We start from the raw sequence: 12411 nt of genomic DNA on the forward strand, positions 1-12411 counted from the left end.
CCTAGGTGGCTCAGTCGGTTGAACGTCCGACTTGAATTCAGCTCAGGTCATGATCCTACGGTCATGGGATCCAACCTCCACACAAGCATAGAGCTGGGTTAAGATTCTCTCTAGTGTCCAACTTCAGCTCAAATCATGATCTCATGGTTTATGCTGAGCCCTGCATTGGGCTCCTTGTCAGTACAGAACCAGCTTTGCATCTTCTGTCTCCTTCCCCCTGCCCCTCTGCTGGTGATGGTTCTTTCCCAAAAATAAACATATAAAAAAGAAAAAAGATGCACTCACAGAAGGAACTTTATTTTCGACAGTGATGCTGTTTTATATTATTCCAACTCATTTACATGTCTGCCTTAATAGAAGGCACTGGATTTTTATCTTCACATTCCATTGGTTGAGATATGTTAACTTATTTGCAACTTTTTTTTGTCATTTCATGTATTGGTCATTTGGAAATTCCGGTTTACTGAGTTACATAAACCTCCCGAGCCCTGGTCCAGTTTATAATATCTACAAATCATATTTATATCACTACTTAGCTCATTAAAAAAAAAAAAAAAAACCCAAAGTTCCTTTAATCATTAGGAAGAGAAGCTCCTGATAGTGGGTATAAGTTTTCCCAAATTCTAATTTTCACTTCAGAGTTTATCACTGACAAGTGCTGTCAACTGTTTTCTTTGAAAGGTACTTCTTTACACTTAAAAAAAAAAAAAAAAGTCTGCCAGGGGCGCCTGGGTGGCTCAGTCGGTTAGGCCTCTTGACTTTGGCTCAGGCCACCATCTCGCGCTCTGAGTTCGAGCCCCGCATCAGGCTCTGCGCTGACAGCTCAGAGCCTGGAGCCTGTTTCAGATTCTGTGTCTCCCTCTCTCTCTGACCCTCCCCCGTTCATGCTCTGTCTCTCTGTGTCTCAAAAATAAATAAATGTTAAAAAAATTTTTTAAAATGTCAGCCAGATAGCCAACTCTGACAGTCATTGAAGTAAAAATGCTGTGAAAAGAAAATCACTAATTCAGCCTGCAAGTCAATCACATGACCGCTTTTTCGTAAGACAACCACTGTACTTTAAACAAGAAGCTGAAGTCCTATATGCAAACTTTGTATTTCAGTACTCATACTAAGACAGGGAAGGAGGCAAACCATAAGAGACTCTTAAATACTGAGAACAAACAGGGTTGATGGGTGGTGTGGGAGAGGGGAAAGTGGGTGATGTGCATTGAGGAGGGCACCTATTGGGATGAGCACTGGGTGTTGTATGGAAACCAATTTGACAATAAATTACACATTAAAAAAATAATAAAGTTCCATACTCCAGGTCCAGGTTTCATAAAATAATTTTACTGTTTTCACAGGAAAACTGAAACTCCTACCACCCCTTCCCCTTCCAATGCATGGCAGTCAATACTATAGTTTGATGCCACTGCCTTGATTAATGCCGAGATGCAGGCAGCTTGACCAACTTTTGCTTTTTCACTGTTAGTGAAAATATCAGGATAAACCAGAGGATTTTAAAGAGTTGTTAAAGGGATGCCTGGCTGGCTCAGTCAACAGAGGATACAAATTTTCATCTCAGGGTTTGTGAGCTCAAGCCCCACACTGGTGTAGAGATTACTAAATAAAATAAAATAATTAAATTACTCAACACTTCAGCTGGTTCAGGACATGTTGGGTTTGTTGCAAGCTTTGACAGAATAGTCTCTGACTAGCTAATGCAAGACAAATACATGCAAAATAACAAGCCCAGCCATGTTTCTCAGGCTTAAATATACTTCTACAGGCGAGGTATTAACCCAGACTTCAAGTCTGCAACACAGTGTTTAACATGACCATGTACTGTTGAAAAAAATGGCACTGCCGTGATTTTTACTTTTCAACCAGCAGACAATCAGGAATGTCAACTGTGTATATGGCTCTTTGTAAAGTTTCTCAGCTATTGTGCAATGTTTCTCCAGCCCATGTAATATAGTAACTCATCCTTTAAGATATTTCTGTCACTTTTTCTTAGTTTCTTTGCAGTTGATTCTTCCTATGAGAACTGTGCAATATATTACTGTTTAATCTTTTTTCCATTTTTAGACATAGATAGTGGGTGTGGGTTGAACAAGTAGTCTTACAATTTTTTAAACCCAGTGACCCATTCTTTAAAAAATACAGGGGTGCCTGAGTGACTCAGTCGGTTAAGCGTCTGACTCTTGATCTTGGCTCAGGTCATCATCTTGCAGTTCATGTAGGGCTCTGTGCTGACAGTGTGGAGCCTGCTTGGGATTCTCTTTCCCTCTGTGACACTCCCACACTTGCACACGTGCTCTCTCTCAAAAAAAAAAAAAAAATATATATATATATATACATATAATTAGTTTTAGAATAAAGTTACTCTTAAAAAGTTGTATTTAGATTTAAAAATTTAGAAGTTTTAAGGAAATATTTAAAACATTGCAGCAACAGAAAGTACTTACATTTATGCTTAGGCAAAACGAAAATTACAGGATTTCAAAATAACAATTGCACAATACTGGGGGTTGCTGGGATTGTAGAAGGTATAACCTAAAAACTAATTTCTAGAAATGTAAATATTCACACCCTAAATACACCGCCTTAAGAAATTCTAGATAATTCAATATATACAGCACCCTTTGATTAGTATCAGTGAGGTCATCACACATTGTATAACCCCTGCACACTTGTGAGAATGAGCTGAAAAGGTAAATAACATCATCTCAGTATTAGGAAAGTTTTGACCCTGAAGGCCTCTTTACGCAACAAGGACACAGCCAGAAAAAAGCACTGTCCTGTCCTCAAGGAGCAATCTAAAAAGGTGGGGGAAAACTTGAATCACACAATTAGTAACTTAATTATAATGGTCAGAAGTGCTGTGACAACATTCAAGTGAGAGACCCAATGTAGCAGAGCTGAGGGCACCAAGGTAGGCTTCCTTAAGAAGTGTGCTGAGAGTGGGGCGCCTGGGTGGCGCAGTCGGTTAAGCGTCCGACTTCAGCCAGGTCACGATCTCGCGGTCCGTGAGTTCAAGCCCCGCGTCGGGCTCTGGGCTGATGGCTCGGAGCCTGGAGCCTGTTTCCGATTCTGTGTCTCCCTCTCTCTCTGCCCCTCCCCCGTTCATGCTCTGTCTCTCTCTGTCCCAAAAATAAATAAAAAATGTTGAAAAAAAAATTAAAAAAAAAAAGAAGTGTGCTGAGACAGTTCTCAGCAATTGACATGGTCAGTTATTGAGTCCTTTCGCTTCTTTCCATTTTGACTGCCATCACTCTACACCAAATCACCCCATACCTCATGTCTGAACTACTGTAAAAGAACTTCAAATTTCTCCATCCCTGGAACCCATCTGGTATCCTGTAGTCAGATTAATTTCCTAAAAGACTGTTTCCAATAGAGAAAGGTAGTACCATACACCGATAAGGAATACTGACTAAGCAAATCAGACCAGTTTGAATCTAGAATCCCTGGCCCTTAACAGATTAAGGTTTTTCAACCTCAAGGAGTTCTAGTTTTCTACTCTGGAAGATGGGGTTTTATGTATGAGGACCACACTAACTACACTGGCAGTTTAGCACACTATGTGTTACAGAAGTGGCATTCCATGATTATTCATTTCTTCTAACCCAACTATTTACGTTAGCCTTTGCCTATAGCAGGCACTAGAACCATGTTGTCATTATTTATTATAGTAAATAGTTTGGGAAGAGATTTTTAACCAAAGGTCAGGAAAAAGAGGAAAGGTTATGAAGAATGTTGACTGACTTGACCAGAATCCATACCCTAGAGGTGGGGTTAGGTTAGTTGGCTAGTAAAATAATCAATTCTATAAACATAATCTGAAAATATGTTATTGCTGTCAACAGGAAGATCCAATATTAAACATGTTTAAAAAAAACACAAAAACTAAAAAATAGGATGACTAAGTGCCAGGGCAAATTGGTAAAAATCGGTGTTAACTGTGAACTCAAGGCAAAAACCTGGAAAGCAAGATTATTAAATGTAATCATGACTATGAGATGCAATCAAAGAGGCAGAAATAGCCTCTGTAATCACCAAGAAGGTATATACCATGATATCAGGATACTCAGGTTCAACCCTGGCTTAGATAAAATAAACCTCAATGTTTAATTCCATGCTACTAACAGCTCTCTAATAATCCAGTTTCTTACCCACTCCATCAAGAATGGGGAGTCATGGATAAGGAAAAAAAAGTCTTCTGAAATATGTCCTCCAGCATATAGTAGTATGCCAGTAGGTAAAATAACAAAAAATTCCCAGCCTGCCAAAGTGCTCTACATAAGATTGGCCTAAAAATAGTCAAAGTAGTCTTATCCTTGTGATGCTGATCCCTATCAAATTCTGGATTAACAGTTGCAAAGCATAATGATACCAAACCTCTTTGCATAAAAAATACATGGCAGGAACATTATGTGGCTCAAATTTTGCCAATCTAAAAAAACGTAAAAAGCCTTTACAAAACCTTCAACTTTCTCAAAGTAAGAAGTGTTCAATATACTTTTGTCCTAGAAGCATAAGAAACAATATGGCTTGGGGTCATATAGGGTGGCTCAGTCAGTTGAGCATCCAACTCTTGATTTTGGCTCAGGTGGTGATCCCAGGGTTGTGGGATAAAGCCCCAAGCACTGCATCAGGCTTCGTGCTGAAAGTGGACCCTAAGATTCTCTCTCTTCCTCTGCCCCTCTCTCCTGCTCACATGCTCTGTAAAAAAACAAAAACAAAAAACAAACACAGAACATGGCTCTATTACAAAAGGAGATAGATAGCTGGTTTATTAAAAAATAAAGCCAAAGGAAGTGAAGCACAGGAAGAGGATAAGTGCAATGGTTTATACAGGAAACCCAAGGAAGAGCTCAACAGTGGACAGATGCATTCAGAGACCATGATGCAGTAGTCTCTTCTATAAATAGAATGAGACTTGGGTTAAGTATGACCCTAAAATTTCTCCATAAAAGGAGACATGTGTCTGTGTTTTGTAGACTTTGCTATTATTTGAAAACCAATTTCACATATAAATTAATAAAACCAACATTTATTAAGTACCCAGCTCTGTGTCCAGGCATTGGGTAATCAAAAATAAGTCCCTGAGGAATGCATTTATTGGGAAAACAGACAAGAAAGGCAATACTATGGTTTTTTAAAAATGTATTTGGAATATTTAGTATCTGTTTTACAAAAAAAAAACAATCTGACCTGCAGGTTTCCAAAATTTATTAAACATCAGTACTCATTGTCTCAACATGTTTTTCCATTCATTCAGTTTTTTGAAAGGGAAAAAAAAAAGTTGAGGGAAAAAATTACAAAGTAAAGAACACACAAAATATTAGAGGTCTCTCTGAAACTGTAACCATTTTTGTCAGATATATAGGTGTACTATAGCCCAGGGGCTGTATATCCAGTGTGGTCCCTGAGTCCCCAATATCAGAAGCAAATAAGGAACTTGATACGGAATTCCAGTGCCTCCCACCCCTCTGCCTTAACTGGATTCAGAATCTTTGGGTATGGGACTGGAAGTCTGCAGTAAACAGTAACTGGTGTGCACTGACCGGTTTTAAGATTCCCATCCTAAGGGTCTTATAAGTGTAAGACATTTTAAGTAAAAAAATTGTCATTTACAACATGTTATATTAGCAGATAAATCAAATATTTTGGTGTTAGGATATATCTATTAATTTACACTTTATCAGGATGAAACTTCCATGTGACAGGCATATGACACTTAGGCCCTGGCCTCCTCTGATGAAGTTTCTCCAAAAACGAAACCTTATAGGACTGAAATTTAGGCCTGGTTTCATTGGCATCAGATATAGTCCCTATTCCTAGCTAAACTTCTGTCACTATTATGGTTTAATGAAATCCCACTTTCCTAAAATTCATTACGCATTGGTTTTTGAAATCCAAACTAGTCAACGCCTGCTTTGCTTTCTCAACATACTGTTGTCCAAGGCAGGTTTAAAGTAACGGCTTGTTGAATTTGGCTCTCAGCTAAGTACAGCTAAAGTATACAGATAAAGGTAAAACAAGCAGGGAAGATAAAAATAAACTAAATAGGCCAACTTTTGCTTCCTTAGTGCTCAGCATGAAGAGAAAGTTATCAACATTCACATTAAGTATTCAGCAACCCACAACACAAGTTTGTGGCTACAGCTACAATTTATACTGTGGCAATTTAAATTACATAAAGTTGAAAATTCAGTTCTTTAGTCACACTAGCCACATTTCCAGTGCAACAGTAATATAGGGTTAGTGGCTACTACATTGGTTGGCAAAAGGCAGAACATTCCCATCCCTGCAGATTCTATTGGACAGTACTAATCTAGAGCACAAGCTTACAAAACTATTCAGAGATCAATAACCTATCAAACCTTATAAAGACATCTACATGTCACCCATTCCATTTTTCTTAGGATTGGCAAGGCATCAAGGCACATTCTAGCAGCTTAGTGGTACAAGACTCAACAAGAACCTGTGCCCTCAAGAAGCTCTGAATAGTTAAGAGAATTTAAACAAGCAATAACAACCTGAGAAATGCTGATTCAACCTGCTGAGATCAGGAGAAAGCACTGCTAACCTTTCTTTAGAGGTGTTTGGCTTATAGGATGATAGATCACAGAAGTCAAGATCATAGGGGAGAGGGTATTTGAAAAGTAAGGAGCGCCGAGGGCACTGTTCCAGAAGGAACCAGCCTACAAAGAGGTATGACAACGTCACTATGATTTGGGTAAACGATCAGTCCAGAATGACTCGAGAGGTCTATGTAGAAAACTGTAGCAAATGAAAAAGTTGTTGAGAAAAGCCAATTGAGGGACCTTGTACATCGCCTTCATGTTGATGAATTCAGAATTCATCCTGTGAGTAGTTAGAAGCCAGTTAAGAGTTGCATCAGTCATTATTGGCTCTACCTCTATGTTAGGACAACTGTCCCAACAACACAGAAGATGCTACCAGGAGGCAGAGACACCAGTTTGGAAGCTATCAACATTAAGGCAATCAAGCCCAGTTACTAACTGATGAGAAAATAAATAAAGATGGATTAAGAGACATTCAAAGGAGGTAAAAGGGAGATATTGCTGAACCTCATATCCAATTCTCAGTAAGGCAGTACTCAAGGTCATCTGGACTGTGAAGAGGATCAAGGAATAGAATCCTAGTTGAGGACAAAGATAAAATGTAAAACAAGGTAAACATTCCAGAAAATCCATAAAGGAGGAATAAATGATTTGCTGAGTAAGGGTGAGGCCTCTGCTCAAACTGTGTAGCCTTAATTGGTGGTACATCCAATCTGTCTGGTTTCACAACTCACCTGGCTGCAAAAAACAGGACAGGAGAAAGCCAATGTTATGTCTGGGGGCTGAAAGAGCAAGTACAACAAATACAAAATAGTCTCAAAGTAGGAGTGTGAATTGCTAAAATCCTTAACCCTAGGGATGCAAGGGAAGGGGTCTTAAATATTTAAGATTACTATTTAATCTGAAATGCTCTATTTCGGTGGTGTAAGCAAGGTCTTCAAAGGGGGTAAAAACCTCTGATAGTCATGCCTTTAATCTATTTCCTTTTATCTACAGGAAAAATACTACAAAAAGGATCTTGAAGTTGTAATAACACGCAGTTTTGCTGCATAAAATCAGCCCAAGGTGAACGCCTGGACTCTCATTTCCCTCCTCCACCCCTATTATAATTACTTTGTGACACAAACTCAAGTCTGTGGGAAGAGAGAAATCTTACACCTGCTCAATCTCCCTGCAGGACAACGCCCAGGCACCAGGTTAAGCCTGGGCAAGAGTCCCGCCCACAATCGAGAAGCAGCGACTTGACATGGAGGCTATGACGAGATCGCGGGGGAGGGAGGGATTCTTCTAGGCCCAGGGCGGTCCTTAGGAGACAGGAGGCAGCAAAGAACTCCCATAAAGGTATTGCAGCACTCCCCTCCCCCTACCGAGAAGGGTGCGGCCTTCACTCCGCCTCCTCCACTGCAGATCCCTCAGGATTGCAGCTCGCGCCGATTTTTGGAGAACACGCACCTCCCTCCCACAAACCAGCAAGACTGACCCCCGCTCCTTTCCCCCACCCCCGCGAGTCCGAGAGCAGATCCGGCTTGTCTCGTCCTTAAGGTGGCGGGCGCCCGGGGCGGAGCCGCCGTCGCCGCCACCCAGAAGCCTCAACCCAGCAGCCCGCCTCCGCCTCCAGCGCGCGCTTCCTGCCACGTTGCGCAGGGGCGCAGGGCCAGACACTGCGGCGCTGGGCCTTGGGAAGGACTGTACCAACGACCTCCTCCCCGCCACCCCTACCGAACCGCTTAGTGGTTTCGCTCATTTGGGACCCGAGCCAATGGCAAGGGGCCGTTCCCCGGGCTTCAGTAACCAATCAGACGCCGAAGCCTAGCAGGCGGCGGGTAAACCGACTCCTTCCAAGGAAGGGGCGGGTGGCCAGACGCCCGCGCGGGAGGCACTTTCCCTGACACCCCCCCCCCACCCCCCACCGCGGGAGGTCGACCGCGCCCGCTCCTCCAGCCCTCTCCCCACCCCAACTACCTACCCATCCCACCCAGGGAGCAACGCGAGAGTCCCCAAGCGGCTGCGCACTCTCGAGGCTGTAACTGACAGGCGCTTTACTCCAACCAAAACACGCCATTTGTGTTTTCACACACGGCGGGAGGAAAAGCGGCCAATCAGTGACAAGAGGTGAGCCGGAAGCGCTCCTCCCTCTGCAGGAGCAATGGCTCCATCCGGATTCGAGCCTTTTCCGCTCTTCTCCCTCCCCCTCCGGTTGCCGCAGGGCGGGCCGCACTCCTGCCTGCCTCTGACCACCTCTTTCCCTTCCAGCTTAACAAACGTTATATTCCCGACTTCCCGAGGGGGAAGGCAAACCCCATCTATCGGCCAGACCGCCTCAACCACCCATCTCCCCCAATCCACCGGACCCCCCCCCTCCCACCAGAGTCCCGCTCCCCTACCTAGCCGAGGCTCTCTGAGGAGCCGGAGCCCCAGAGCACAGCCTCTTCTCTAGGCGGCCCCGGCGGCTTCCGCTGATTGGCGGCGAGCTGGCCAATGGATGTGGGGCGGTGGGCGGAGAGGCCAATGGCGCGGCGGGAGGGGGCGTGTCCCGGGTGCCCCTGGCGCCGGCGCTGGGAATCCCCGTGCGGTCAGTGGCGTTTCCGCTCGGGCAGCGGGCTGAGTGAGCTGCCGCCGCCGCCGCCGCCGCCGCCGCCGGGGGAGGGGCGGCCGCCGCCCGCCTGCGCTGAGAGACTCACGCAGCCCCAGTCCCGCCAGTCCGCCAACACTGTAGTGCCGGCCCCCCCTCCTTCCCTGGCCCTTCCCCCTCCCCGCCTTTGGCTCGCTCCGCCTTTCTGCCCCCCACCCCCACTTCACGGGCACGGGCCATTCCCGGCCAGGAAACGCCGTGGCGCCGCGTTGGGCCTAACTCGAGTCCTGCTGCCTCCCGGGAGTGCTGTGCGCCGCAGCCCGGGCCCAGGCCCCGGCAGCGCCTGGGACAAGGTAAGGGTCCGACAGAAAAGAGAGACCTACCCTCACGACCGGGCCCTGGGGGAGGGAAGGGTCACCTCCTCCGTCTCCCCGCGCTCGCTCTCGGGACGTGGGCCTGGCCCTCCCCAGGCTCTTAGTAGGAGGATGCTGCCCCTTCTCATCCCTCTCGCCGCCCCACACACACCGTTGCACCCTTCTTTCTCAGAGGTAGAGTCCCCCTCCGTAATCTAGTCGACCCCACTACCCTTTTCGTGCCTTTCCTGGGTCAGGACGCTTCCCCTCCCCCACGCCTCTTCACCCCTTTTCCTGGGAACTGCCTACTCCACGTTTACCTTTTACTTAAGGATAGGCCTCTCCCTGCCCTCTTCTAAAAATGCACAGGCATACTTTTTTTTCTCTCTCCCCTAACCCCCGCCCCCACCCCCTTTCGCGCGGCCTTGTGACAACTCTGATCTCTGGGGGAGGGGGAGCCTTAATCCCCCCCTCCGTAATGTTCCTGGACGCCTTCACTATCGTTCTCGTGTCCCCATCTCAGATGATTGCTTCTTTTCCCACACTAAAGACGTTACCTTCGCCACCCCCACTTCACATTCTTGGGCTCTCAGTGGCGTATGCCCCAGTATCTGAGATAGCCTCGTTGAATTTGTAGGGTTCAGGCTTGGAGTTGAGCCAGATTGTGTCGTTTTTCCTGCCTTGGGCGTGGAGAGCGATCATTTGAGAACGTCTTGAAAAGCAGAAAAATTCCCCTTTATGAATTCCCTTTACCTTTGCGTGGAAGCCAGTGATGTGAGGTGAATGGTGGTGAGAAAAAGCCCTGGTTTTTTAAGTAGGTGAATTGCATGAGAGGGAAAGTTGAACTGTTGGGAAAGCCCCTTCTATGCTAATTTATTCTATAGGGCGCCTTTGCTCGTCTCACTTCTTAGGAATAACTGGTCTTTCCCTTGGATACTGATGCTGCAGCCAGCTCTGCTGGTCTGGGTCAGGGGTGCGTGTATGACCTGCGTTTTCTGCTTTCTCATGTTACTTGTGCAATGTGTTCACCAGTAACTCATTTCTTACCCAGAGCTCAGGGTTCCATTGGGCTTTGTCTGTACTTTAGTTCATTTCTCCAATTTACCCCGTGGTCATGGTGCTGAAAGAATCCCCAGGTTCCCTGCTAATTTCCTTTATAACTTGACTAGGCAAGTTGCTTTTAAATGACATATTTGTGATCAAGGTCATATTTACATTATTTTGTTGGGCAGATGTTGCAAGGCTATACTTTTGATGTGGGAGGATCCACTTGAGTGTTGAGAGATTTTTCAGGAGAATGTGTATCTCCAATTTGGGAAAATTTCTTGGTGGTTAATTTTATGTTATTGATGTTTTTAGGTCACTCAGAGAAAAGTTGTAAGTGGTAATTTTAGATGTGTGGAATCTGAGCTAGACTAAAGCAATATTCACATAACCAGAGGTTTCTGGGCCTCTTGGAAGACACAGGACAATTTTTTTTATATTAGATTTCTTCCAGTTTTCTCAAGAGGATCATTAGTTTTCTTCTGTAGCCCAAAATTCTGGCCCGTTATGGGATTAGAGTCTTTAAGGGTTACTCTGTCATTATGTATAGAAAAATGAATTATGCCCTTCGATAGTACAAGACACAAGGCTCTACCTCTAGCTGCAAATTTAAATTTGACTATAAAGAGTGAAAATTGACCTTTTAAAGATGAAAAGTTAATCTTCATTCCTAGATTGCTGGCTTAATTTAAAAATAGATATTTAGAATTTATTTGGTAAATTTTGATTTTTTTAAATAAAAAGGTCTTAGTTTAAAAGGGTGACTTTAGGACTGTTTGTTTCTAAAAGCATAATTCCAGCCCTTCTGGCATGGAGCACTGGTCCAAAAAGAAAAAAGAGTGTGTAAGGAGTGGGGGTGGGGTGAGGAGAAGGTTGTTCCTTTGGGTTGGATCACAGGGGTGAGTATACAAGGCAGCAGCAGCTGCTGGCTCTGGAGCTCTGGTTGCTACGTGAGAAGCTTGAGTAGTGCTGGCTGCTGTCTCCAGGGAAGGACAGCAGTGCAGCGTCCATTAATGCTGTTGGCTGCAGGGAGCTGCACTTAGGCGATGGCTGCTTCAGGACTAAGAAGAAACCTTGCTTTCCTGGGAATTTTCACTGCTGAGCTGGTTTGCATTTTATTGGTGGGGAGATGAGAGCAATTCATAACCTTTTACCCATTTATGGATATCAGCATCTGGAAACTGGATCATAGTTAAAGATCCTTCTTATTTTTGTTTTTTGTGGGGTTTTTTTGTTGTTGTTGTTGTTTGTCAGATTTTTGGTGTTCATCTGGGGATTTGTGCTTGCATAGGTCTGAAAGTTCCATTAGTTTTAATTTTTGAATCCCTTTATAACCAAAGTTAATAAGAATTTAAGGATCTTTCTGAGAACCAGAATGGGAAAAATCAGTTCTTTTTTCTGCAACTGACATGTTTCCTCCATCTCTTTAATTACTGAATTTTGACATTTTATTGTTTGTGTGTTTCCTTCCTTCCCTCAAGTTGTTAGGCCACATTTACCTCATTAAATAGATGTTTTGCTAAACATATTACTACATTTGGAATTGTAAACTCTAAGAAGAACTACTCTTTTTGGAATGATTTCTAAATATAAATTTCAGAAGTATTTTCTTAATTTCTGTATTAGTATAGACTTCTCCAGATTAGATTATTTCTTTGGCGTTTGACCTAAAATATTGATTCATTATATATATGTTGGATATAGTCTTCTAAGATCACAAGGATGTTTGTTTGGCCATGATCCATCTGAAATAAAGGATGTACCAGAAGGAATATTTAGAAATCGAGTAAGTCTAGAGTACAGGATACCTGAGAAGATAGCCTCTGAGCCCCCTTATGTGGTCTCTCCCTCCACAGCTCCTGCACAT

The 12411-nt window shown here is 43.9% G+C and overlaps 1 protein-coding gene and 1 long non-coding RNA gene across 17 annotated transcripts in view; one reads left to right on the top strand and one right to left on the bottom strand.

Moving 5' to 3' along the window:
- Positions 1-276: 276 nt before the first annotated feature.
- On the bottom strand, positions 277-7302 carry LOC125929604 (uncharacterized). The gene is made up of 2 exons (XR_007459920.1): positions 4158-7302; positions 277-2305 (listed from the first exon to the last, which is right to left on the bottom strand). It is a non-coding gene; the product is annotated as an uncharacterized LOC125929604 (long non-coding RNA).
- A 1835-nt stretch (positions 7303-9137) lies between these two features.
- Positions 9138-12411, top strand: part of SETD5 (SET domain containing 5) — an 80085-nt gene continuing 76811 nt past the window's right edge. For 9 of the 16 annotated variants that reach the window (XM_049640908.1, XM_049640923.1, XM_049640910.1 and 6 more), the window contains exon 1: positions 9138-9500. The gene's annotated coding sequence lies outside the window, so the exon portion shown is untranslated. The remainder of the gene's footprint in view (positions 9501-12411) is intronic. The other 7 variants (XM_049640922.1, XM_049640921.1, XM_049640911.1 and 4 more) reach the window with 5 other exon arrangements.

The sequence above is a fragment of the Panthera uncia genome, chromosome A2, assembly GCF_023721935.1.
Source record: "Panthera uncia isolate 11264 chromosome A2, Puncia_PCG_1.0, whole genome shotgun sequence".
Taxonomy (NCBI): Eukaryota; Metazoa; Chordata; class Mammalia; order Carnivora; family Felidae; genus Panthera; species Panthera uncia.